At 39.6% G+C, this 25676-nt stretch overlaps 1 protein-coding gene across 5 annotated transcripts in view; it reads right to left on the bottom strand.

The window, feature by feature from the left end:
- Nucleotides 1-24039, bottom strand: part of FANCC (FA complementation group C) — a 260904-nt gene extending 236865 nt beyond the window's left edge. For 3 of the 5 annotated variants that reach the window (XM_047830487.1, XM_047830488.1, XM_047830493.1), the window contains exon 1: nucleotides 23859-24039. The gene's annotated coding sequence lies outside the window, so the exon portion shown is untranslated. Of the gene's footprint in view, nucleotides 1-23536; nucleotides 23580-23858 lie in introns of those variants that run through there. The other 2 variants (XM_047830492.1, XM_047830491.1) reach the window with 2 other exon arrangements.
- Between the last annotated feature and the right edge of the window lie 1637 nt (nucleotides 24040-25676).

The raw sequence follows: 25676 nt of genomic DNA, 5'->3' as shown, positions 1-25676 counted from the left end.
CTTCCCAGCCTTGAATTCAGTGGCATTAATATTAATGACAATCCCACTCATTTCAAAGGCATGTCCCAGAGTGTTTATATTATGAAAAATGGCTCTGGAATGTCATCTTCAGTAAATTTTAAATTGTTTAATCTGAGGTTTTGCTAGATTTGTAACAGCTGCACTTGTGTTTACAACTATAATAAGATCTTTACAGCATGGCACTCCTTTACACATTTTTTAGATCTGGTTGGTACAAACATGTTGTACTGATCAATGGAAATGAGTTTGGTATCTCTCTATAGCTACAAATTTAGTCAGAATAAAGTTTTGTTTTGGATTAACATTGTACAACAAATGCATCATAGACCTTAAGAAGTTTTATGGTATTGGTTACAGAAGGATAGGACAGAAACTTCCATTCATATACAAACATTTAGAAAATGATTCAATTTGTGTTTGTGGAATTCAAATTTTGTTTGGGGAGAAAATGTGCATATCAAACACACTGTGGATCTAATTTACTTGCTGGCATTCACAGGGTCTCAGGGCAAGTTACCAAGCAGAAACTGGTTGGGCAGTATTCAAAAAACTACATTTCTTCTAATACCTTTATTTACACAGTAGAAAGATGCAACAAAAAAAGTCTGCCAAAGACTTGGCTCAAGAATATTCCAATAGGGAGCATCAGCAATCCTTGGCCATGGGGCTGCCGATGCAGTGAGAAGAGCACCAGACCAGAGTCAGTTTCTGGGGGTAATGATCAACAGCTTTGCCACTAACCTTAGTTTCCTTCTCTGTAAACATTTCAAAGAGAAGTTATTATTGAAGGTGAATGTTTTCTGCTAAAATAAGTTGAGTATGGGTAACCAGAAATGCTCGGCTCCTTTAGAAACTGAAAAGGTTATCATGCTGTAATAACTAAGACATATTCAAAAATTACAAAAACAGAAGTAACCCCAGAAGTTCTTCAGCACTATCCTCTTTTTGGGCCATCTCTCAGGAACTTCTAATCAAGCCTCCACTCTATTTTTCTTCTTTTTTTAATGCTTCTCTTACCTTGGCACATGTGGTTACTATCAGAATCAAATACAATCTGTATGAGAATAATTTGGAAAGTGCAAAACACATTGAACAGGGCTTATGACCAAAGTACTACTACAAATGAACCAAGAAACCAAAAGAAATTTTTAAAAAAATCCATGCTTATAAAATCAATTAATTTTTTTAAAAACCAATAGGGAAAAAGCTCTGATTTCTGAAGGATATATAGCATATTATTGTTCAGGAATAATAAAGTTTCTACAGTATGAACTTTGAACTTACCAGAGAACAAAGATTATTGTAGCAATTTCCACAGTAAGTATGATAAATTTGTTCAGAATTACCCATCCCCCCCCCCCCAGGTATTACTTTGACAACTGAATGCATTTCAAAATGATTCAAGTGTTACTAAATTACTTCAGACAAAGGTCATAAATTAAAATAACCAGAATGGGTAAGTTAAATGAGTAAAGCAATCAGATGGGCTTGAGGCTACTGAAGACAAGAGCACCATCCAAAGAAGATAGCCAGAACTTAGCTCCTACCAGCTGCTGCCAAGAGAAGTCAGATGTAGTTGCCAGACTGCCTTAATAGAAACCCAGAAAATACGGATTTAAACACTGCTTAGTGTTTAAATGTTTGTAAATGACTCAAAAAATCTTAAACATCAAGCAAGCCACACAAAACTTAAATGCAAAGCAGATACGCTCTCTGCCTTATCATCTCCACCATGTTTTATATGGATTTACTTAAAATACCATTACAAGGTAGACACGAACTTTGGTGACTTTTTTTTTATTATCATTATTTTTATGAGCAGCATGTGCAAGAGAGGCAGAGGGAGAGAGAGAAAATCTCAAGCAGGCTCCATGCTCAGCACAGGACTTGACATGGTGCTCGATCCCACCACCTGGATCATGACCTGAGATGAAATCAAGAGTCAGATGCTAAACTGACAGAGCCACCCAGGCACCCCTGGTGACTTTTTTTTTTTTTAATGCTTCAATCATACTATGACTTACATTAATATATTCCACAAGGTTCGCTTTTTTTTTTTTCCTTGAAGTAAAATTGGTATGTAATGTTATATTAGCTTCAGGTATACAAGATGATTTGCTATTTGTATACACTACAAAGTGATCACCACAGTAAATCTAGCTACCATCCACCACCATAAAACTGCCCTGTTCACCCATTTCATCCACCCCACCACCGTCTTCCCCTCTAATAACCACCAATTTTCCATATCTATGAGGTTTTTGTTTCATTTTTTTGGATTCCATATATAAACGGAATCATGTACTTGTCTTTCTCTGACTGACTTATTTCACTTAGCATAATACCCTCAGATCCATTGATGTTGCTGCAAATGGCACAATTTCATTCTTTTTTATGGCCAAGTAGTATTCCATTGTATATATACCACATATTCTTTATTCATTTACCTATTGATGAATATTTTAGTTGTTTCCATATTTTGACTACTGTAAATAAGAACTACAATGAACACAGGGGTACAATATATTTCTGATAGTGTTTTCATTTTCTTCAGATAATAGATCATATGGCAGTTCTATTTCCAATTTTGTAAGGAACTTCCATACTATTTTCCTTAGTGGATGCACCAATGTACATTCCCAACAGCAGTGCATAAGGGTTCTCTTTCTCCACATCCTCAAAAACTTTTTTTGATAGTAGCCATTCTAACAAGTGTGAAGTAATATATCACTGTGGTTTTGATCTGCATTTCACTGATTAGTGATGTAGAACATCTTTTCACGTGCCTGCTGGTCTTCTTTGGAAATATGTCTATTCAGATACTCTACCCATTTTTTAATCAGAATGTATGGCTTTTTTGCTATTGACTTCCTTGAGTTATTTATTTTAAATGTTATCCCCTTATCAGATGGATGATTTGCAAATATTTTCTCCCATTCAGTAGACTGTCTTTTCATTTTGTTGATGGTTTTCTTTGCTGTGCAGAAGCTCTTTTAGTTTGATGTAGTCCCATTTGTTTATTTTTGTTTTTGAAATCAAATCCAAAAATTAAATGTTAAGACCAATGTCAAGGATCTTACCACCTAAGTTTTCTTCTAGGAGTTTTATGGTTTCAGATCTTACATTCAAGTCTTTAAACTATTTTGAGTTCATTTTTATGTATGGTACAGGATAGGGGTCTAGTTTCATTCTTTTGCATGTGGCTGTCCATTTCCAAAACAATTTACTGAAAAGACTTACCCAGTTGCAACTCTTGGCTCCTTTTCAGAAATTAATTCACCATATATGTGTAAGTTTATATTCTATCCCATCAATGACTGATTTTATGCTAATAACATACTGTTTTAATTACTATAGCTTTGTAGTATAGTTTGAAATCAGAAAGCATGATACCTCTAACTTTGTTCTTCTAAGATTGATTTAGCTATTCAGGCTCTTTTGAGGCCCATACACATCTTTAAATTATTTGTTCTATTTCTGTGAAAAATGCCATGGAAATTTTGATAGGGACTGCACTAAATCTGTAGATTACTTTGGGTTGTATGAACACTTTTAACAATATTAATTCTTCCAATGCATGATCATGGAATATCTTCCCATTATTTGTATGTTCAATTTCTTTCATTGATATCTTATAGTCTACATTGTACATATTTCACCTTATTGAATTTTTTCACAGGTATTTCTTTTATTTGCAATTGTAAATGGGATTTCTTCTTTCTGCTACTTCATTATTAGTGTATAAAAACAACAGATTTCTGCATTTTAATTTTGTACTGTGAAATTTTACTGAATTCATTTACTGGTTCTAACAGTTTTTTTGGTGAATCTTTAGGGTTTTCTATACAGTGTCACAGCACCTGCAAACAGTGACATTTTACTTAACTCCTTTCCAACTTAGATGTCTTTTAGTTCTTTTTCTTGCCTAATTGCTGTGGCTATGACTTCTATTCTATGTTGAATAAAAGTGGCAAGAGTGGGAATCTTTGTCTTTGCTCCTGATCTTAGAGGAAAAACTTTCAGCTTTTCACTGTTGAGTATGACGTTAGCTGTGAGTTTGCCATATATGGCATTATTTATGTTGAGGTACATACCACCTTCTATTCCCACTTTGTTGAGAGTTTATCATAAATGGACGTTGAATTTTGTCAAGTCCTTTTTCTGCATGTATTGAAATGATTATCTGATTTTTATCCTTCATTTTGTTAACATGGTGTATCAAATTGATTGACTTATGGCCACTGAACCACACTTGCACCCCTGGAATAAAGCTCCTTTGATCATGGTGTATGATCCTTTTTCAATTTGGTTTGCTAACATTTGTTGAGAATTTTTAATGTAAGTTCATCACAAATATTAACCTAGGATTTTCTTTTTATCTTGTTTTTGTCTGGTTTTAATATCAACGTAATGATGGCCTTATAAAATGAGTTTGGTTCTATTTCCACCAGAACTAAGCACTCTATGATCAGTAGACTTGGTGCATGTCGGCAGTAGGGGCTGTGTTGGTCCTCTGGGGCAGAGGCCAGCTGCACTGGCTCACACAGTCAGACTTGCCCTAGCAGGGTGCAGGGGGGTGGGGTTTGGTGTAAGAGGCTGCAGCCTCCACTGGGGGCACTATGTTGCTCACTGAAGTCCAGCTGCGCTGGTGCAGGAAGGGAAGATGGCATCACCCCACTCTCTTATCTTTAGGGAGGGTAGCTTGCACCTGCCACTGTTCAGGGAGTCCAGACAAGCAAATGATCTCTCCTTCTGTGTCCCAGACTACCATCAGAACCCTGCCCTCAACCCTTCTGTGCCTGAGCCACTGACACACACACAGCCACAGCTCTCCTGTGTTTTATCTCTTGTGTGCAGCCAGGATTCAAAACTCCAAATCTTAAAGGAGTTAAAGGCAGACTGCTGCCCCCCTCCAGAAGAGAGCCTTGCAGCACTGTGCTTAGCACCATTCTGTCCCAGAAAAGTAGTCACACAGCCACAGAGTTGCCTGGAGTTTACGGTGAATGACAACAGAAAGCTGCAACCAGATTATCTGCCCTCTACATGTGCCTCTGTCCCTTGCTGTTGAACGGCTGCTCAAAGGCACCAGCTGGGTCTTTAATCATTGGAGAGGAAATACACCCTCTTCCAAATGCACTCTGGGAAAGGGAACATTCTCTCCCAGTGCAACCCAGGGGACCCCAACACCACGCTATCTGCTGTCCACTCCTAGGGCTCTGCCCTTCTCCCGAGAAGCACAGCTGCCCACCCAGATTGACTTCAGCTAATGGTACAGACTTTCAAAACCTCCAAATTTGAGCTCCATCATTTGCAAAAACTTGTGATAGTTCCTCCTGATTCCCCAGTCAATGGTTTTGGGGGAGTGCTTCTCTTGTGTGAACCCAACATCCTGCTCTCTTCTCCCCTCTTCCTTTTCCTCTCCACAAAAAAGGCTCCCTCCCTTCTGCAGTACTGAGGCTTTTCTTTCTCCCAATTCAAGTCTCCATACCTGTACCTGCCAAGTTTTCTCCCTCAAAACATGCAGATTGTTCTCTTAATCCTTCAACCAACTTCCTAGATGTTCAAAATGATTTGATGTTGATCTAGCTATTTTCAATGGACGAGGCAAGCCCAGGGTCGCCCTATTACTCCACCATCTAACTCCTCCCCTCATGAGATTGGAAACATTTTTCCAAATCTTCAATTTTTTGAGTCTGAGAAGGACAGGTATTAAATCTACTCTGAATATTTGGTAATTCACCAGTGAAGCTTTCTGGTCCTGGGCCTTTGTTGGGAGTGCTTTGTTTAGAGATTCAATCTCCTTACTAATAATAAATTTATTCAGATTTTTAATTTTTTCATGATTCAGTCTTGGAAAATTATGTTGCTAGGAATTTATCCATTTCTTCTAGGTTGTCCAGGTTATTGGTACATAATTGTTCACAGCAGTCTTTTATGATCCTTTGTATTTCTGTGGTATTAATTGTAACTTCTCTTTCATTTCTGATTTTATCTATTTGAGCCCTCCATTTTTTCTTGGTGAGTCTAGCTAGGGTTTGGCGATTTGGTTTATCTTTTCAAAGAACTAGTTCTTGGGGCACCTGGGTAGCTCAGTCAAGTGTCCGACTCTTGATATCAGCTCAGGTTATGAACTCATGGTCATGGGATCAAGCTCCACGTTGTCACGTTCCAGGCTGACAGTGTGAAGCCTGCTTGGGATTCTCTCTCTCCCTCTCTTTCTCTGCCCCTCCCCCATTTGCATGTGTGTGCACACTCTCTCAAACTTAAAAAAAAAAAAAAAAAAAAACCTAGGAGCACCTGGGTGGCTCAGTTGATTAAGCATCTGACTCTTGATCTTAGCTTAGGTCATGAACTCATGCTTCATGCAATCAAGCCCCTCATCAGGCTCTGTGCTGACAACACAAAGCCTGCTTGGGATTCTCTCTCTCCCTCTCTCTCTCTCTGCCCCTCCCTCATTTGCATGTGTGTGCACACTCTCTCTCAAATAAACTTAAAAAAAAAAAAAAACTAGGAGCGCCTGGGTGGCTCAGTTGATTAAGCATCTGACTTTTGATCTTAGCTTAGGTCATGAACTCATGGTTCATGCAATCAAGCCCCTCATCAGGCTCTGTGCTGACAACACAAAGCCTGCTTGGGATCCTCTCTTTTTCTGTCTCTCTGTCCCTCCCCTCCTCACTCTTTCTCTCAATATAAATAAACTTTTAAAAAATGAACTCAAGTGGTTTAACTCGTCTTTAAAAAAAAAAGAACTACTTCTTAGTCTCACTGATATTTTCTATTTTTTTCTTTAGTCTCTATTTCATTTATCTCTGCTCTGATCTTTATTATTTCATCCTTTCAACTAACTTTGGGTTTTGTTAGGGCTTAACTTTTACTTTTCTTTCTCAAATTCCTTTAAGTGAAAAGTTAGATTGTTTGATATTTTTCTGTTTCTTGAGGTAGGCCTGTAAATAAGCTTCCCTTTTTAAACCACTTTTGTGGGGCACCTGGGTGGCTCAGTCAGTTAAGCATCCACCTTCAGCTTAGGTCATGATCTCATGGTTCGTGGGTTCGAGCCCCACATTGGGTTCTCTGCTGACAGCATGGAGCCTGCTTCAGATCCTCTCTCTCCCTCTCTTTCTGCCCCTCCCTGCTTGTATGTGTTCGCTCGCTCACTCTCAAAAATAAATAAAAGTTAATAAAACTGCTTTTGCTGCATCCCATAGATTTTGCAATGTTCTATTTCTGTTTTTATTTGTTCCAAGGTATTTTCTAATTTCCCTTTAGATTTCTTTGTTGAGCTAATGGTTGTTCAGTAGCAGACTGTTTAATCTTCACATTTTGGTATGGTTTCCAATTTTTTTCTTGTAACTTATTTCTAGTTTTATACTACTGTGGTCAGAAAAGATGCTTGACAGGATTCCAATCTTCCTAAATTTTGAGATTTGTTTTGTGGCCTAAAATGTGACCTATCTTGAGAATGTTCCATATGCACTGGAGACAAATGTGTTTTCTGTTGCTTTGGATAGAATGTTCTGTATATATGTATTATGTTCATCTGATCTAATGGGTCATTTAAGCCCAATGTTTTCTTCCTGGTTTTTTTAGGGGAGCTGGATAATCTATGCATGGATATAAGTAGGCCATTAAAGTTCCCTACTGTTAATGCATTGCTGTCCATTTCTCCCCTGAAGTCTATTAATATTTGCTCAGCTCAACTCCTATGTTGAGTACACAAATATTTATAAATGTTATATCTTCTTTTCTTTCTTAATGCTTTATTTATTTATTTTTGAGGGCAAGGGAGGGGCAGAGAGGGAGGGGGACTGAGGATCCCAAGCAGGCTCTGTGCTGACAGCAGTGAGCCAGATGTGGGGCTCAAACTCACAAACTCATGAGATCATGACCTGAGTGGAAGTCAGATGCTTCACCAACTGAGCCACCACCAGGCACCCCAAATCTTCTTCTTAAATTGACTCCTTCATCACTATGCAATGTCCTTCTCTGTTTTTTTTTTATTACAGTTTGTTTTTAAAATCTACTTTGTGTGACAGGAGTTTAGGTAAAATAGTTTCTTTTTGTTTGCATTTACATGGAATATTTGTCCATCCCTCTACTTTCAGTCTGTACATTTGTTTAGATGTGGAGTCTTTTGTAAGCAATATACATAGATGAGTCTTGTTGGTTTTTTTAATCCATTCAGCCACTCTATGCCTTCTGATTGGAGAATTTAATCCACCTATATTTAAGGTAACTATCGATAAGTATGCACTTATTGCCATTTTGTTAACTGCTTTCTGGCTGTTTTGTAGTTCCTCTCTCTTCCTTCCTTCTTCTCTTGCTCTCTTCCCTTGTGGTTTGATGACTTTATTCATAGTATCACATTTACATTCATTTCTCATTATCTTTTGTACATATACTACAAGTTTTTGCTTTCTGGTTACCATGAAGTTCACATTAACAGCCTCTCTATATACATATATTGATAGTATATTTTATGTTGGTAGCAACTTAAGTGTAAATGCTTTTTAAAACTCTCATTTTTACTACCTCTTCCAACATTTTATATTTTGATATCCTTTTTTACATCTCTTTATTTTGTGTATCCAACATTTAATCATAATAAGAACTCTCAACAGTATAGGAAGGAAAGTTCTTCAACTTGATAAAGACCATTAATGAAAAATTTACATCTAACATCAGACCTATTGGTAAAAGATTAGATGCTTTCCCCTTAAAATCAGAAACAAGTCAAGAATGTCTACTCTCCCCACTTCCATTCAGCAATGTACTGTAAGTTTTAAGGGGCAAAAAAAGCATCCAAATGTAAAGGAAAAAATAGAATTGCTTATATTGACAGATAACATGACAGTATATGTAGAAAATTCTAAGCAATTCACAAAAAAACCTGCTTGAAGTAATAATCAAAGTTGCATGGTACAAGACCAATATATAAAAAACAATTTTATTTTCATATACTGGCAATGAGAAACCTAAAAATGGGATATGAAAAAAAATTTTATACACAAAAGCATCAAAAAGGAAACACTATAAAATAAAGATAACAAAAGGACAAGACTTGTACAATGAAAATTACAAAACAATGCTCAAATAAATTAAAGATCTAAACAAATGAAAAGACATTCCATGTTCACATTACAATTTTATTTCTCCCTCAAAAGAGACCTACCGAGTCAATGCAATTTCTACTGAAATCCATCACGGCAGGCTTTTTTCAAAAGAAAAAAAAAAATGACAAGATGATACTAAAACTTGCATGGAAATGTAAGGAAATTGGAATAGCCAAAACAATTTGAAAAAGAATAAGAATACTAGACAGTTTCTACTCAATTTCAAACTTTACTATAAAGCTACCATAATTAAGACAGTGTGGTGCTGGTATAAGAATAGGTGTTCAGATCACTGAAACAAAAAATGAGTCTAGGAATAATTTATGGCCAATTGAGTTTTGACAAAAGCAGGGAAAAGTCAGTATTTTTTTTTTCCCAACAAACAAAGCTGGCACAACTGCATATACACATACAAGAAAGAAGATGAATTTGGATCCGTATCTCATACCACACACAAAAGTTCATGGAAACTGATCATAAACCTAAGATCAAAAAAAAGGAAAAAAAAATGATACATTGGACTTTCTCAAAATTAAAATTTATGTATTTCAAAAAATACCATGAAGAAAATGAAGACAAGCGGAAAGAATTATTTGCAAAACACATGTCTGATAATGGGCTTCTATTCAAAATATACAAAGAATGTTTACAATCCAATAATAAGGCAAACTACTGTGAAAATGTGTTAAGGAAACCCAAGTCAAAATCGGAACTGGGAAGTCATGAAGGGAGGGCTCTCACATACATATCATTCATTACAGCTTGCTTAGTCCAGCAAGAAAAATGAAGATTTCCTCTCTGCATAGCAATAAGCTGCAGGCACCCAACAGCAACCATTCTCCCCTGTGGCCAATGAGAGGCTGTCACCACTTCACTCACCTACAGCCAATTAGAAGCCATCAACATTTTGAACTCTCATTTTCTTCCAATGGACATTGTTCAAAACAACCCCTCCAACCTCTTTCCCTCTATAAAAGGATGCTCTCCTCCTTTGTTCTCAAGATTTGCCTATGGTTCATGAACATAGTTTTCTTGAGTTTCAATTCCTCTGCTATTACCAAATAAACTTGATTTTGCTGGTTATCGTTTATATTTTTCCTTTTAAAAAACTGACATTTCATGGTGTCAGAAGTGGGATTCAAAGGCAATGAACCCGCAAGGAACTAACAACCCCTAGTACTATGTGTGGCACCAATTTGTGCTTCTGTGAGTTGTCTTCTCCCTTTCAGTTTGATAAGTCTTCTCTGAGATTCAATCCTCTAAATTCTCTCAAGATGGTCCTCCTTCTGGGACCCCGGCCAGTTTTATGTTAAAAAAAACTACAGTCCCTCCTCTTGTGCATCCTTAACTAAGTGTAACAACTTGGCCAAAGATAACTTAGAACTCCAAACGCCATCATGGGGAATCTTCAACCACCCAAACTTGTATTTTTCAGAACCAAATTAGAAGACCATAGCTTTGAAATTAAACAGACTGAATGGGGTGCCTATTTTAATTGATACCTGGAGGCTTCCAAATGTATCCAAGATTCTAAAATCACCTTTTTACAAAATACCATTTCCAAATTAACTAAGGTAAGCAAACAACTGAAAGAAAAGTCAAAAAAGTTTTAAGGCCTCTTTTTCCCCCTCCCTTGTGCTCTTTGTCTCTGGTGACAGCTTCTTTCTGCACTATCCCCACCTCCTTTATATCCTCGGCTTTCTCATTCTGATCCCCTCACTGAACTTTCCTTTTTCTCCAAACCTCTCCCCACAACCTTCTGCCCTGAACCTATTAAAACCTGCCCCTTTAGGGGCGCCTGGGTGGCGCAGTCGGTTAAGCGTCCGACTTCAGCCAGGTCACGATCTCGCGGTCCATGAGTTCGAGCCCCGCGTCAGGCTCTGAACTGATGGCTCAGAGCCTGGAGCCTGTTTCCGATTCTGTGTCTCCCTCTCTCTCTGCCCCTCCCCCATTCATGCTCTGTCTCTCTCTGTCCCAAAAATAAATAAATGTTGAAAAAAAAAATTAAAAAAAAAAACAAACCTGCCCCTTTAAAATCAGATCTTATGCCAATCCAAATGCTAAACCCTTAATTTCTTATGTTGCCTGGGCTAAAGTTGAACTACAAGCCATAGTCAAAGATTTTCCCAAAGTAACTGAGGATCCCCATAGATTTGCTGAGGAATTTAGTGCAGTTTTTCAAACTTATCAACCTGGTTTCTCTGGTTTGTATCAGCTAGTCCATATGCTTGTTAGTGAAGGCAAGGCCCAACACTGGATGAAAACTACCAAATGGAATGATTCCAAGAAGTCTAGAATTACAACATGGGGACAAAGAAACAATTGCTGCCTTATTATATAATCAGACTTGAGGAACTGCCAAGTGACTCCTTTTGGTAATTCTCAGGAACTTTCCCAAAGTGAGCTGACTGGAGTAAGACTCAGGCTTGTACCCAGAAGCCCAATGAGCGCATGCATGACTATTATATATTATGCCAGCTCCAAATTATCTTTAAAGAAAATTCTGGTCTTCCTTTGGATGTTGAGTTCACCTGGATAGCCTTTAACACTATGTTCGTTAACAGGCTGAACTGGGATCTTTTTATTCTAATTAAAAGGATCAGGATGGAATGAAAAAGTATGTCTACTCCAGATTGAATTAATTTAGTAAACAAGGTCACCTACATCCTAGATGATTCAAATAAAAGGAAAAGCACAAAAACCTTTCATTTGAACCCCAACAAATGAAGTCTCCTAAACAAAACTAAAATCCTCCTGGTCTCTGCCATTATTGCAAAAAGCCAAAACATTGGAAGAAAGACTGCTATAAGCTCAAGTGCTCCAGGCACCTTCATTCAGCCCTCTAACAAGACTTTCCAATGTCCTCCTAACCCCAGTGAAGGAACTCCAATGAACTTCAAGACTTTACCCAGTCCTTTCCTTTAGTTGACCTGGTGAAACCACTCTCCAGATTAGGAACCGATCTCTCTCTGTCCTTACTGATTCTAGAGCTACATTCCCAGTGCTCAACTCCACTACCATTAAACATCCTCTACCTCAGAGTACTAAAACAGTTCAAATAGTGGGAGTCTCTAATAAATCTCAATGGGTTCCTATCTCTAACCCTATCCCTTTTTGCTTAGGCATTTCAAGATACCCACCCTTTTCTCCTTGAAGTTTCTCTGACCCTATTCATTTATTGGGCCAACATTTCTTAGAAAAATATCATGCTGGGAGTTCTCTCCCAAAAGGGGGAAATAATTCTAGAATTTGATAACAGCAACCAAAATAGCCAACTAGATAAGTCAAATGATGCTTCAACATTTGCTCTGTCTCTGACACCAATATAGCTAATTCCAAGGACACTAATCATTTGTCCCTGATGGATCAGCTATCACCGTCCCTGTGGGCAAAACCCTCAACTGATAACTTGCAGAATCCACAGTGCCCCACCTGTTAAAGATCCAAACAGATTCCTCAAAAATTCTCCCCAGAATTAACCAGTATCCTGTAAATAAAGAGGCCCTTCATGTCATTAAGTCAATAATAGATTTTAAGACCCAGGGCCTCATTATCCCCTGCAACACCATTTTACCTGTGAAGAAACCAAATGGCCACAGATGGAGCTCATCAGACCTCTGAGTCATAAACAATATTGTCATTGCTTTGCCACTCTGTTGTCCCCAATTCACCTTAGTAACCTTCATCTGTACTGAGAGCAAATTTTCTTTCATGACTGATTCATGTAGTGTTTTCTTCAGTATCCCAGTAGATTAAAACTAGTCAATATCTTTTTGCCTTTACTTGGAAAGAACAGCAATTAACCTGGACAGTAATGCCCCAGGGTTTCATGGAAAGTGTTAGGGTCAGGCGTAGGCTAGGGTAAATGTAAGAGTCAAGAACTAAAATTTTAGCAGTCAAAGGCTTTACTGGGAACTAAGGTCTGGGGCGAGGTTCTGTGACTCAGGGGGGGAGAGAGAAAGGAGTCAGGGAAGTCGCGCCCGGTGTGGTGGGGTGGGGTTTTTAAGCTGCAGCGGTTCCGGGCTTAGGTCTGGGTGGGCCTTTTTCGCGTCAGGTCGTGCTGGCGCTGGGTGACTGGTTGACCTTCACTTCATTCTGATGCGCCGCTAGTGGCTTTTCATTGGGTTGCACTGGCAAGATGGCCATCCCCTCTACTGTGGTTCCAAGGACATCCTAACAGAAAGCCCTTCTTATTTCCTCACAAACTTTAAAGGCTGATCCAGATGATATCAAGTTCCCTGGATGCTCCACTTTAATATAATATGCAGATGACTGCTCCACTTCCCAAGCCTCCTCACAAGAAGATAGCATCTATTTGCTATAATTCCAAGCCAAAAAGGGATATGAAATCTCTTTAAAAAATTACAGTTTGTTCAGGGGCACCTGGGTGACTCAATCGGTTAAGAGTCTGCCTTCAGCTCATGTCATGATCTCATGGTTTGTGGGTCTGAGCCCCACATTGGGCTCTCTGCTGTCCATACGGATCCCACTTTGGATCCTCTGTCCCCCTTGCTCTCTGCCCCTTCCCCACTTACGTGTGCTCGCTTTCTCTCTCCAAAATGAAAAACAAAAAATTACAATTTGTTCAAACTCAAGTTTGATACTTAGGGTATCTAATCTTACAACAAAGACTGCATCTAGATCCAGACAGGCTTCATGGCATCCTAAACTTCTCAAAGCCCAAACAAAACCAATGTCTCCTGAGAGGTTTTCTCACAGTGGCAGGATATTGTTGCAGCTGGATCCCAAACTTTTCCCTTATGGCCTAACCTTAATAGACCTTGTTAAAAATGTATTAATCAATGAAGATTGAGATGACATGGCTTTTCAAATCTTAAAAGATCTGGTTTAATAACAACCCCCCCCTTAGACACCCCAATTATCAATGCCCTTTCTTTTTTGTATATGGAAAAGGGAATGCCCTTGAGGTACTCACCCAAGAGCATGGAGATCACCACCGACCCGCAGGATATTAGAGACAACAACTAAATCCCATAGCCCAGAGATATCTCCCCCCCCCCCCCATAGCTATACCTGCTACTGTCCTTCCTGTAAAGCCACTGAAAGAATGATCATGGGATCCCCTTTAACCATCTCTGTGCCACATGCTGCCAAAGCCCTTCTTAACTCTCATCATACTCAGTATCTTTCATTAAGCCATTTCACTTCCTAGGACATTGCCCTGTTAAATGCCCCTTATGTCACTCTTGCTTGTTGTAATAACCTTAACTTGCTACTCTTCTCCCCTCCTCTACTTATGAAAGCCCCCACAACTGCTAAATACTGACAGATCACCTTCTGATCCATGTGATTATTTATTTACATAAAACTTCAGATGTTGATTTTTCATAGTTCACTGATGGTTCATATTGGAAAGATGAAAATAGTAAATATTGTGCTGGATATGCAATATTGACCTCTGAAATAATTGAAGCAGCACCTTTGCTTTTGGTTACTTCAGCCCAACAGACCAAATTATATGCACTCTTACCGGCCTATATCCTAGCCAAGGGCAAAATTGAACATTTGCACTGACATGCCTTTGGAGTGGCTCATGATTTTGGAATGTTACATAAACAACCTGGCTTTTTTTTACTTCCAGCAGAGATAACATTAAAAACAGCCCTTACTTTCAGTAATTATTGGATGCCATATTCTTACCTGCTGCTTTGGCTAAAGTCCAGGAGCATTCTAAGCTTCATTCACTGGAAGGTAAAGGAAATCGCTTCACTGACATTTCCACAAAAAAATGCTGCCTTCAAAAGGTCCAAAAGTCAAACCTCTGTTACAGTCCAAAGGAACTCACCTCCAGATGGTAGTCTGGAGAAACTAACTAGAGACACACAACAATCTCCACCAAAAAAGGAAAAACAGTATTGACAAACAAATGGTTGTTGATATGATAAAAAGAGAAACATGTTCAGGACCAAATAAAAACCCAGTTCCACCAGAAATTCTTTAACTCTCATTTTTTATTCCCCTTTTTAAAGTACAATTAAATACAGTGTTTTATTAGTTTCAGGTACAATATAATACTTCAACACTTCTAGACATTATTAAGTATTCATCAAGAGAAGTTTACTCCTTTTTAAATGTTTATTTTTGAGACAGAGCACAAGTGGGGAAGGTGGAGAGAGAGAGAGGGACCAAGGATCACTGACAGCAGTGAGCCCAATGCGGGGCTCAAACTCATGAATTGCAAGATCATAACCTGAGTTGAAGTATGACACTCAACAGAGTCACCCAAGCACCACAAGTTTAAAACATACTCTTAATCTCACTCTTTATTTCACCCACCCTCCATCCACCTCCCCTCTGGAAACCACCAGTTTGTTCTCTGTACTTAGGAGTCTGTCTGTCTTTTTTTCTTTGTTCATTTGTTTTTGCTTCTTAAACTCCTCATAAGAGTAAAATTATATGGTATGTCTCTTCTCTGCCTGACTTATTTCACTTAGCATTATACCCTCTAGGTACCCTCTAGGTACGTCCATGTTGTTGCAAATGGCAAGATCTCTTCTTTTTTATGGCTGAGTAATATTCCATTCTGTGTGTGTATGTATGCACACAAATACATCGTCTTCATCCATTCATCTATCAGTGGACACAGGGCTGCTTCCATATCTTGACTATTGTAAATAATGCTGCAATAAACATAGGGTGCATATATCTTTTCAAATTAGTATTCTCATTTTCTTTAGGTAAATAACAGTGGTGGGATTACTGGATCAAGTGATAATTCTATTTTTAATACTTTGAGGAAACTCCATACTGTTTTCCACAATGGTTACACCAATCTACATTCCCATCAACAGTGCATAAGGGTTCCTTTTTCTCCACATCCTCATCAACACTTGTTATTTCTCGTCTTTTTGATTTCAGCCATTCTGACAGGTTTGAGGTGCTATCACATGGTGGTTTTGACTTGCATTTCCTTGATGGTTGAGCATCTTCTCATGTATCTGTTGTCCATCTGTAGGTCTTCTTTGGAGGAATGTCTATTCAAGTCCTCTGCTCATTTTTTATTGGATTATTTTTGGTGTCGAGTTGTGTAAGTTCTGTATATATTTTGGATATTAACCCCTTATTGGATATGCCATTTGCAAATATGTTCTCCCATTCAGTAGGGTACCTTTTGTTTTGTTGATGCTTTCCTTCGCTGTACAAAAGCTTTTTATTTTGATGTAGTCCCAATGGTTTATTTTTGTTTTTGTTTCCCTTGCCTCAGGAGACATACCTAGAAAAATGTTTCTATGGCCAATGTCAAAGAAATTACTGCCTGTTTTCTTCTAGGAATTTTATGGTTTCAGGTCTCGCATTTAGGTCTTTAGTCCATTTTGAGTGTGACTTTTTTAATGTTTATTTATTTTGAGAGAGTGCACGTGCACGGGCACACACAAGCAGGAGAGGGGCAGAGACAGTGAGAGAATCCCAAGCAGGCTCTGCGATGACAACACAAATGTGAGGCTCCAATCCCACAACCCTGTGACCATGACCTGAGCCAAAATCAAGAGTCAGATATTTAACCAAATGAGCTACCCAGGTGCCCTCAAGTTTTTTAGTTTATTTTTAAAGTTCCCATTATTGACCACTGTACATGCATTAAACAACTGGTCTATGGATAAAATGATAAGGTTTCTGAATACTAGTGGGGAAAATAGTAAGAAAACCACAAAAAATGTTTACTCTGATCATCCCACCTGCCCAAAATACAATCCAAGGAAACCTATCCTCACTGCTACTGGGTACTTTAAATTGCCTAATGGACCATTCGAGATTTGGAAAATTGGCTTTATTCAGCTACCCCCATCTCACGGATACAAATATGTCCTGGCAGTGATTCACTTCTTCCCACTGGGTCAAAGTCTTTCCTTATAGACAAGCTACTTGCCTCTTCAGTAGCTAAAATCCTGCTTGGGGAAAAAAAAAATCATACCTACTGGAGAAACCCTTCTTAGCTCCATAGTGACCAAGAAATTCATTTTATTGGCAGATTATTATGGTGAGTCTTTGCTATATGACCAGTTCTGTAGCATTTTCACTGTCACTTATCATCCTTCACTCATCCTCGGTCTTCAAGACTAGCTGAACAAATCAACAGCACTATCAAAACTCAATTGGCAAAATTTGTTGAAAACCTCCAAACACCCTGGCCAAAAGAACTGCCTTGGTCCATCCTAATCTCAGATCCACCCCCTGTGGAACCCACAAGTTTGCACCTTTGATATAATTATTGAGTACCCCATGCATCCAGCTTCATTCTTTTTTGACCTACAGCTAATAAAAGAAGGTATATTTCAGGGGCGCCTGGGTGGCTCAGTCAGTTCAGCATCTGACTCTTGGTTTTGGCTCAGGTCATGATCTTGCAGTTCATGGGCTGGAGCCCAGCATCGGGCTCCGTGCAGACAGTGCAGAGCCTGCTTGGTATTCTCTTTCTCTCCCTTTCTCTCTGCCCCTGTCCTGCTCATGCTCTCTCTCTCTTTCTCTCAAAATAAATAAATAAACTTAAAAAAAAAAAAAGGTATATTTCAGTATTGCAAAGGTTTCATTACATCCCTTGAAAGTAATCATGCGCTTATAGGGCAATGTTTTCATGGCACATTCCCAGGAAATGAAGACTCCAAGCACCACACCCTGTAACCTGAAGATTTCATCCATTGGAAAGGAGGTCTTCAAAAAGACTCTCTTCGACCACACTGGAAAGGCATATTCCTGACCAATTCTTGTGCCATCAAAACTCCAGAGTTGACTCCTGGACCCATGTGTCTCATCTAAAGGAAGGCCCAAATGCTGACTAAACCTGCACACCAACAGTGACCTAAAATTAAAGATTTCCAGGAACTGAATCAAACAACAGCTGAAACAGTTTTCCCAAGATGATGAGGTTAGACCTGTATATTCTCCCCTTTCTGCTTTTTCTCAATTTATTTTCTTCTTCTCTATGCTGGAGAGACAATGACCTTGTTTGCATTTTGTAGAGGTCATTTTTAGACAACAGACTTGAACAATGGAAACTTAATCAAGGCACAAGGGCCCACAGCAACCACCTGGCTAAATACAGACAGGCCCTTTAGGCCAACATAATATCCATAATGCCCATAAGCCCTAACTGACCAATGGGATACTTACAATAAGGCACAAGTAATAAATTTGGGAAAATTCCATCTGCTCATACCTCCTCACCACCCCCTTTAAAAACAGCCTGCATCCACTACCTCATAGCAGACAATCTCTCCTTTGCTATCCTGCCTGCCCGATGCTCCCTTGCAATGTATTCAATAAATGTCTCCTTTGTTATGCCTCAGGTGAATCTTTCCATTGCCTACACAGCCAGCTTCCACCCCATCGGGTGGCCCCACATTTTAGGGGCCCCATCCGATCATGTGAGACACACCACAAATTTCCCAATCCTTGGCCAAAGGAAGAAACATTTCTGTTAGATCTGTCCTCAGAAACCCTGATCTGTCCCTGACAGCTGTGAACCTTTAGTCTTCCCTGTAGCAAACTTCTCCCTCATCTCCAATGCCACCACCCCTTGGGAGATTTCTGAGTCAAACTTCTACAACCAGGTTTTCCTGTACCTTGCTTTGACCTGTCCTGTCATAACTCTCAATGCAACTAATCATACCCATTCCATCTACACAGTTCCTCATTCTTACTACTACCTTAGGTCTACCTGCTGCAGCAAAATAACCTCCCTTTGTACAGCCTTCAAGAACCAAGTCCACAGAACAAGATGGTTTCTCCCTAATTATTCCCTAAACACCTCTGACCCTTGGTTCAAAAGGGCCAATTAAATAATCCCAATTAACATCATTATTAGTGATCAAACCCTAGCAGGATTATTATGTATGTATGTGTGTACATACATTATGTATGCACTACCTGGTTTTATCTTTCTCTGTGGTGAATCACTGGGCCTGTGAATGTTTAGACCACTGGGGGATTGTAAGACAATGCATACTGGGTGTGTGTGTGTGTGTGTGTGTGTGTGTGTGTGTGTGTGTGTTCTAACTGTCCCCAGGGACATCCACAATAAATCTAAAGTCTTTCAGGTTTTCCCCATTAAAACTTCATCACCACATTAAAAGATAATTTCCAGGAGGCATATGTGACTCTGGATTTGCCTCCATCAGAACGGCTGTTACCCGTTTTGTGGGCTTTCACCACAACGAACAAATGATTAGAAATCTCCCTCTGGAATTGGGAAAACTTGCCAACCCCAGCCCTAAGGCAACAGCAGCCCAACAACACTTAACTCACTGGCTAAAGTACAAGTATACCTCATTTAATTGTGCTTCACTTTAATGTGCTTCACAGATATTATATTCTTTTATTACAAACTGAAGGTCTGTGGCAACTCTTTGTCAAACAAGTCAATCAGTGCCATTTTTTCAACAGCATTTGCTCATTTTGTGTCTCTGTGTCACATTCTAGTAATATGCTACTTCATGCTCTTTCATTATTATATTTGTTACAATGATCTGTGATCATTTATTACAACTTGCTGAAAGTTCAGATGGTTAGCCGTTTTTTAGCAATAAAGTACTTTTTAATTAAGATATATATATTTTTAGACATAATGCTATCGTACACGTAATAGACTACAATATAAACATATTTATATGCACTGGGAAACCAAAACATCCATCTGACTCACCTTATTGCAATATTTATTTTACTGTAATATTCACTTTATTGCAGTGTTCTGGAACTGAACCCACAATATCTTCAAGATATGCATATAGCCTTTGATTACCTACTTGCCAAACGAAGCATTTATACAATAGCAAACACCACCTGTTGCACATGGACAAACCCTCCAAAGTAGAAACCCGATCACATAAAATTAGGGAACCAGCACACTGACTACAATAAATTCCACCTGAAGATCTAGGTAGGGTCCTTTGCTCCTTTTAGCTTATAACTTTGAATGGATACAGATTTCGGATGTAAAATACCTGAGAGTTTCCCCTCCCACTGTTTGTTACTCAAACGTGGCTTCCATGATTTCCAATCTGTGCACTTCCCTCTGATGTGGGACATGGCATTCAGGAAGTGTCCTTCCTGACACTGAAAGACAAAAACAATTCTAACGAGGAACAGATGACCCAACTCTTGATTGGCGAAGAGTTGATTGGAAGAAAAGTGTGAAAATATGATAAGGAACCCTAACTGAAAACTGGAGTTTGGAAACCATGAAGAGATGACTAATACACATATCATTCATCCCAACTTGCATACTCCCAGCAGGAAGAAGGAAGGTTTCCTTTCTGCCCAGCAACAGCAAGCTGCCCTCACCTACAACCAATTAGAAGCCACCACCACTTCAAATTCTCATTTTCTTCCAATGAACTTTTGTTCAAAACAGACCCTCTCAAACTCCTTTCCTCTATAAAAGGACACTCTCCCGCTTTGTTCTCAGGACTCACCTAAGGTTCACCATAGTTTGCTTGTCCAGAATTGCAATTCCTCTGCTATTCCTGAGTAAACCTGATTTTGCTGCCTGAATCACCTTTTACTTCTTAAACCTTTTACTTTTAAAAGGCTGACATACCCAATTAAAAAATGGACAAAATGTTTCGACATTTCAAAAGTGACCTAGAAATTGCTAATAAGTACATGAAAATATAGTCAACATCGTTTGCCAATAGGGGAGTGCAAATTAAAACCACAATGATACTACTTTCACACCCACTGGGATGGCTATTTAAAGAGACACAATTAACAAATGAAGTCGTGGAAAAATTAAAACCCCATACACTGCTGGTGGGAATATGGTATAGCCACATTGGAAAAGTCTGACACTTTCTTAAAAAGTTAAACATGAACTTACTATACAACTCAGCAATTCCACTCATAAACACCCCCCAAAAATAATAAAAGCATACGTCCAAAGACTTACATATGAATACTCACAGCGCATTATTCATAACCAAAAAGTAGAAGCAACTCAAGTGTCCACCAACTGATGAACAGATAAACAAAATGTGGTAGAGACATACAATGGGATATTATTCAGCAATAAACAGGAGCAAACTATCGATACATGCTACAAAATGGATGAATCTCAAAAACATCATGCTAAGTGAAAGAAACCAAAAGACAGCACTTTTATGAATCTATTTATATGAAATGCCCCCAAAAGGCTAATCTATAGAGACAAGAAAGCAAATCAATGGTTGCCTGAGGCTGAAAGCCAGAGTTAGGATTGACTATGAATTTGCACGTGCAAAGCTGTTAGGGTGATGCAAATGTTCTAAAAATGAATTGTACTAATCACTGCACAATTCTAAAAATCTACAAAATTTACTAAAAACCACTGAATTCTTTAGAAAACAGAGTATACATAGTATACAGTTTCAAAAAAGGTAATTTCCTTTAAAACTCTGCCTTCCTATAACTAGAGAAAGGTACCAAGATTATAGATGTTCCTGTATCACTGATCTTAACAGAGAAATTTCTACATGCTCAGCAGGACTTATGAAGAGTCTAAGAGAATGGACCAGAAAACTTGCAAGGTCTCTTCCAGAGCACAAAAAAATAATAATAATTGATATTTAGAAAATAAAATGCTCAAGACTTGTAGTGTTATCTAACTTTTCTGATGAATTTTTAAGTTTTTTTCTTCTCAATTTCTACTACATTTTTATTAAAACACTGCAAACTCAATGTACTTCTCCCATAGGTGTTCTTTCATATTAAAATCAGTCATTCAGGGGCGCCTGGGTGGTTCAGTTGGTTAAGTGTCCCACTCTAGGTTTCGGCTCACATGATATCAGGGTTTGTGAGTTCAAGCCCACATCCAGCTCCATGCTGCCAGTGCTTGGCATTCTATCTCCCTCTCTCTCAGTCCCTTCCTTATTTGCACTCTCTTTCTCTCAAAATAAATAAAATTGAAAAAGAAAAAGTCAGTCAGTCAGGATCCATAAACAAGAACAGAGAATATTCATACCCCAGACTAAAATTTTACAAATCCATTTGGTACTGATTTCCAGCCTGATTTGAAGCTCCACCACTACCAACTTGGAACTGCCACGCCATGTGAGATTTCTCTGGCGCTCTCTGTGGCCTAGGTAATCAATCCAACTTTCTACTGGCCAGGCTGGCCTCCTTGTAGCTGGTTTTCATAAATACAAAATTTGTATAATTGTTACTGGAACTACTTGCTGAAATATGGAACTGGTTTAAAATACCATTTATTTTAAAATGTACATGCACAGTTTCACATACATGCAGCAACACATCTTCCACACCCAGCCAATCAATCAAGTTAATGCTTTTTATTAGAGAACAAAAAATTCCAATATAGAGTTTGCCTTTCTTTTCTGGACTTCTGGTAAATGTTTTTCAAGAAAACAAGAATAGGACTGAATAATGAAAAAATGAATTAAAGTGTAATATATACTAAAGTATAATTAGTCCAATTCTAAAGAAGCAGGACCTAACTTTTACAGGAAAAGGCCTCTGATAAAACTAGGAAAAGCAAATTGTTTTGAAGTGGTCTTTCTTGTATACGCATATGAATGCTTATTTCCATGTGAATCTGGCACAGCCCATTATTTTGAAACATCAATTTAAGTTTAATGGATAAAGTCACAATGAACGTTTTCTATATGTTTATGTAATAAATGATCCCAACACATGGTATGAATTCTACCATTTGTAACAACCTTTCCTCCCCTCCTGAAGAGGATAGTGAGAAAAGGTTCTGAGCTGCACATCACTGAGGGTGAGTGACATCCATAAATAGCTGAAGTTAAGTGGCCCAAAAGTGCCCTGCTCATGTGATAAATGGTAAGTCAATCATATCACAGTTAAGATGCACTAAATGGGACAGAAGTTACAAGTGAAAGCTGGAGCACGAGAGTTTCAGATTAGGACAAAATCACTGGCACATGGAGGCCTTTGAAGGAAAATTCCTCGGCCTCTTTCAAAATTCTGGTCCCAAATTTGTCATGTTTCAAAAACTCCTAATCTTTTGCCCTCCAAACCTTTAGCCCATACACGATGACCACAGAGGGTTCACGGTTGTAAAAGCGCCCACGTAAATACAAAAAAGCCAACAAACAACAACCCCCCAAAATATCAGGGCTTTGGACGTGATTTGGCCTGGCGGTCAAAGAAAGAAAGTTGCAAGGAGACAATCACCCATTCTGCCCTTCAGCGACAAAAGACCTGGAAGGCAAGAGGGGTAACAGGCTCGCCCCCTCCCAACGCCCTAGAGGCAGGGCGACGGAGAGCAAGCGGCCAGCTGTAGAGGGTGATGGGGTAGAAGACGAGAGCTTTTCACAGCTCCCACGGATCCGGGGCGAAGAAATTCACCTTTGCTCCTCTCCTTTTAAGTAGACATAGCTGCCAGCACTCAATGAACCAAAAGAACCAAAGCGCCAATTCCCAGTTCTCACCGTTCCGGGGGCTCTCTTCCGCGTGACCCCTACGCCGGGCCCACCCCCAAGCCTGCCCACTCTTTGGCCACGCCCCTCGCCCGCCGCTCCGCCCCTCCGCGGGCTCGCGCCACATCAAGCCCCTACCCACCTCCTCCCCTCAGCCCCTGCACACGGCCGGGGCGCAGCTCACCTAACTAGATGCGCAAAGCGCGGCGAACGTTCTCGCGAGTCTTCCCTCCCTACCCTCCCCCTACCCTACCTCCACCCTTCGGCTGACGTGTCGGCCAGACCCCCGAGGGAATCAGCCGTCTTTGCTCTCGTTCTGCGGCCTCTCGCTTACCGGGTGGTCTGCGCCAGCCAGAGCTGCTTCAGCAGTTTGGGCAGTGGCAGAAAGGACGCCTCCGCCCGGGTTCTGTGGCTTGCAAGTTTGGCTTTGCCCCGTACTGGTTTTTTGTTTTGTTTGACTTTTTTGGAATTTTCCCGCGGTCGCTCGGCAGTGGAGCCGCGCGCACGCGCTCTTCCCCGCAGTGCACTCTGGGGCCTGGCGAGCGGTGCCGCGCGCCCCCGCGGCATCGCGGGAAAATTGCAACGAATCTCGCGCTTGTGGGGGCGGGGCGGGGCAGCCCCGGCTCGGCCGGAAGTTAGCCGGGAGCTCTGCAGGACCTGTGGGGGAAGCAGCGGATGTCTTAGTTTTTGCGGGATCGCTGCTGGGTTCACGGCCGAGAACCAGATGGCAGGAAGGACCCGGGGAGGAAAAACTTGGTGTTATTAATCAGGTTGCTGCCCAGGTATTGCAAGACTCAGCCCAAAATGCGGAAGACGTAAAATGGGAATCGTTTTTTTAAAAGAAAAACTGAGTCTTTGTCCAGGGATAAAACCTCTGAACACGGACTAGAATATGGTTTGCTAGCTGTGGTCATACAGAACTAAGGAATCTTTGGGGGGCGTTAATAATCCTACCCATCCCCTCCCAATCAATTCCATACAGTGTGTTTCGGTTTCAGATCAGTTCAACGAAACCACTTAAATAAAAACATTTTTGGTAAACTAACATTCCTCTTAATGTTACCTCGTCTTGGTGAATTTTTTTCTTTTTATTCTTTAACTTAGCAGTGTATTGAGGTTTTTCATAGGTATTTAAATTGTAAAAAGAAATAATCAGGGATCTAACCTTAAGCTTTATATATTTTTTTTTAAATCAGTGCTTTATAATCTTAAAACTACAATTTAATAGTTGCTTTCAAAACAACTTACTGCAAAGCAGTGTATGCATGTAATGAAAATACTCAAGCACTTCTAGCCTTCTATGATGAAGGAATACCCATTTTACCTAAGAATAAATTGAATACAGGGATTACGTAATTTATCAAGTTTACACAAGTTGTAAGTGACAGCCTGTAGGTTAGTGGTAGTGATGTGGGAAACAAAAGCAGAAGGAAATGGTAGATAAAATTAAATTTATTTATAACCTGCAGCTCTGACAAATACTTGAGGCAGGCAGAGTGAAATGTTTCTCCAGGAACTCCCTACTCTCTTAATGCTTTGCTAGAGGGAAGAACAACCTTGGCTTGGCAATAAGCTAGGCCTCCAGTATCCTGTGAGTCTTCTTTAGCATATGAAAATCTCATTGGAAAGTTCCCCTTGACTTTACCTCCCCAACTCCTAAATATAACCTGTCTCTTTGCAGGGTCCAGGGCAGCTCTTCCTGCCCATGGGTCCTGTCCCTGTACTTTAGTAAAATCACCATTTTTGCACCAAAGACGTCTCAAGAATTCCTTCTTGGCCATCAGCTCCAGACCCCATGAACCCCACTATCACCCCAAAAGCCTCATCAGTAGCAACAATCTTTTTTTTTTCCCTCCCATAAAGGGAGATCCAAAAGGAGCCCAATTGGGAATTTGAGACAAAATTGGCAGGATCTGCAACTGTATTAAGGAATTCATTCTTGAAAATATACCCTTCCCGCTAAAGAGGTCTGTGCTATACTAATGTGCATAGTTCTTTGTGGGTAAATCCAAAGCAGAGTCTGTGTTAGATACATGCTTGAATGACGCTAATCATGGTACCTTGACGATAAGAAGAAAGTCATTGTGTTTGTGGGGACAAATGTGAGCAAGTTAATGTTTAAAGACTTGCTTCTACTGGCAAAGGAAACAAG

The sequence above is a fragment of the Prionailurus viverrinus genome, chromosome D4 (genome assembly GCF_022837055.1).
Source record: "Prionailurus viverrinus isolate Anna chromosome D4, UM_Priviv_1.0, whole genome shotgun sequence".
Lineage (NCBI taxonomy): Eukaryota > Metazoa > Chordata > Mammalia > Carnivora > Felidae > Prionailurus > Prionailurus viverrinus.
The sequence above is the reverse complement of the archived record's forward strand: the minus strand, read 5'-3'. Positions and strand labels throughout refer to the sequence as shown.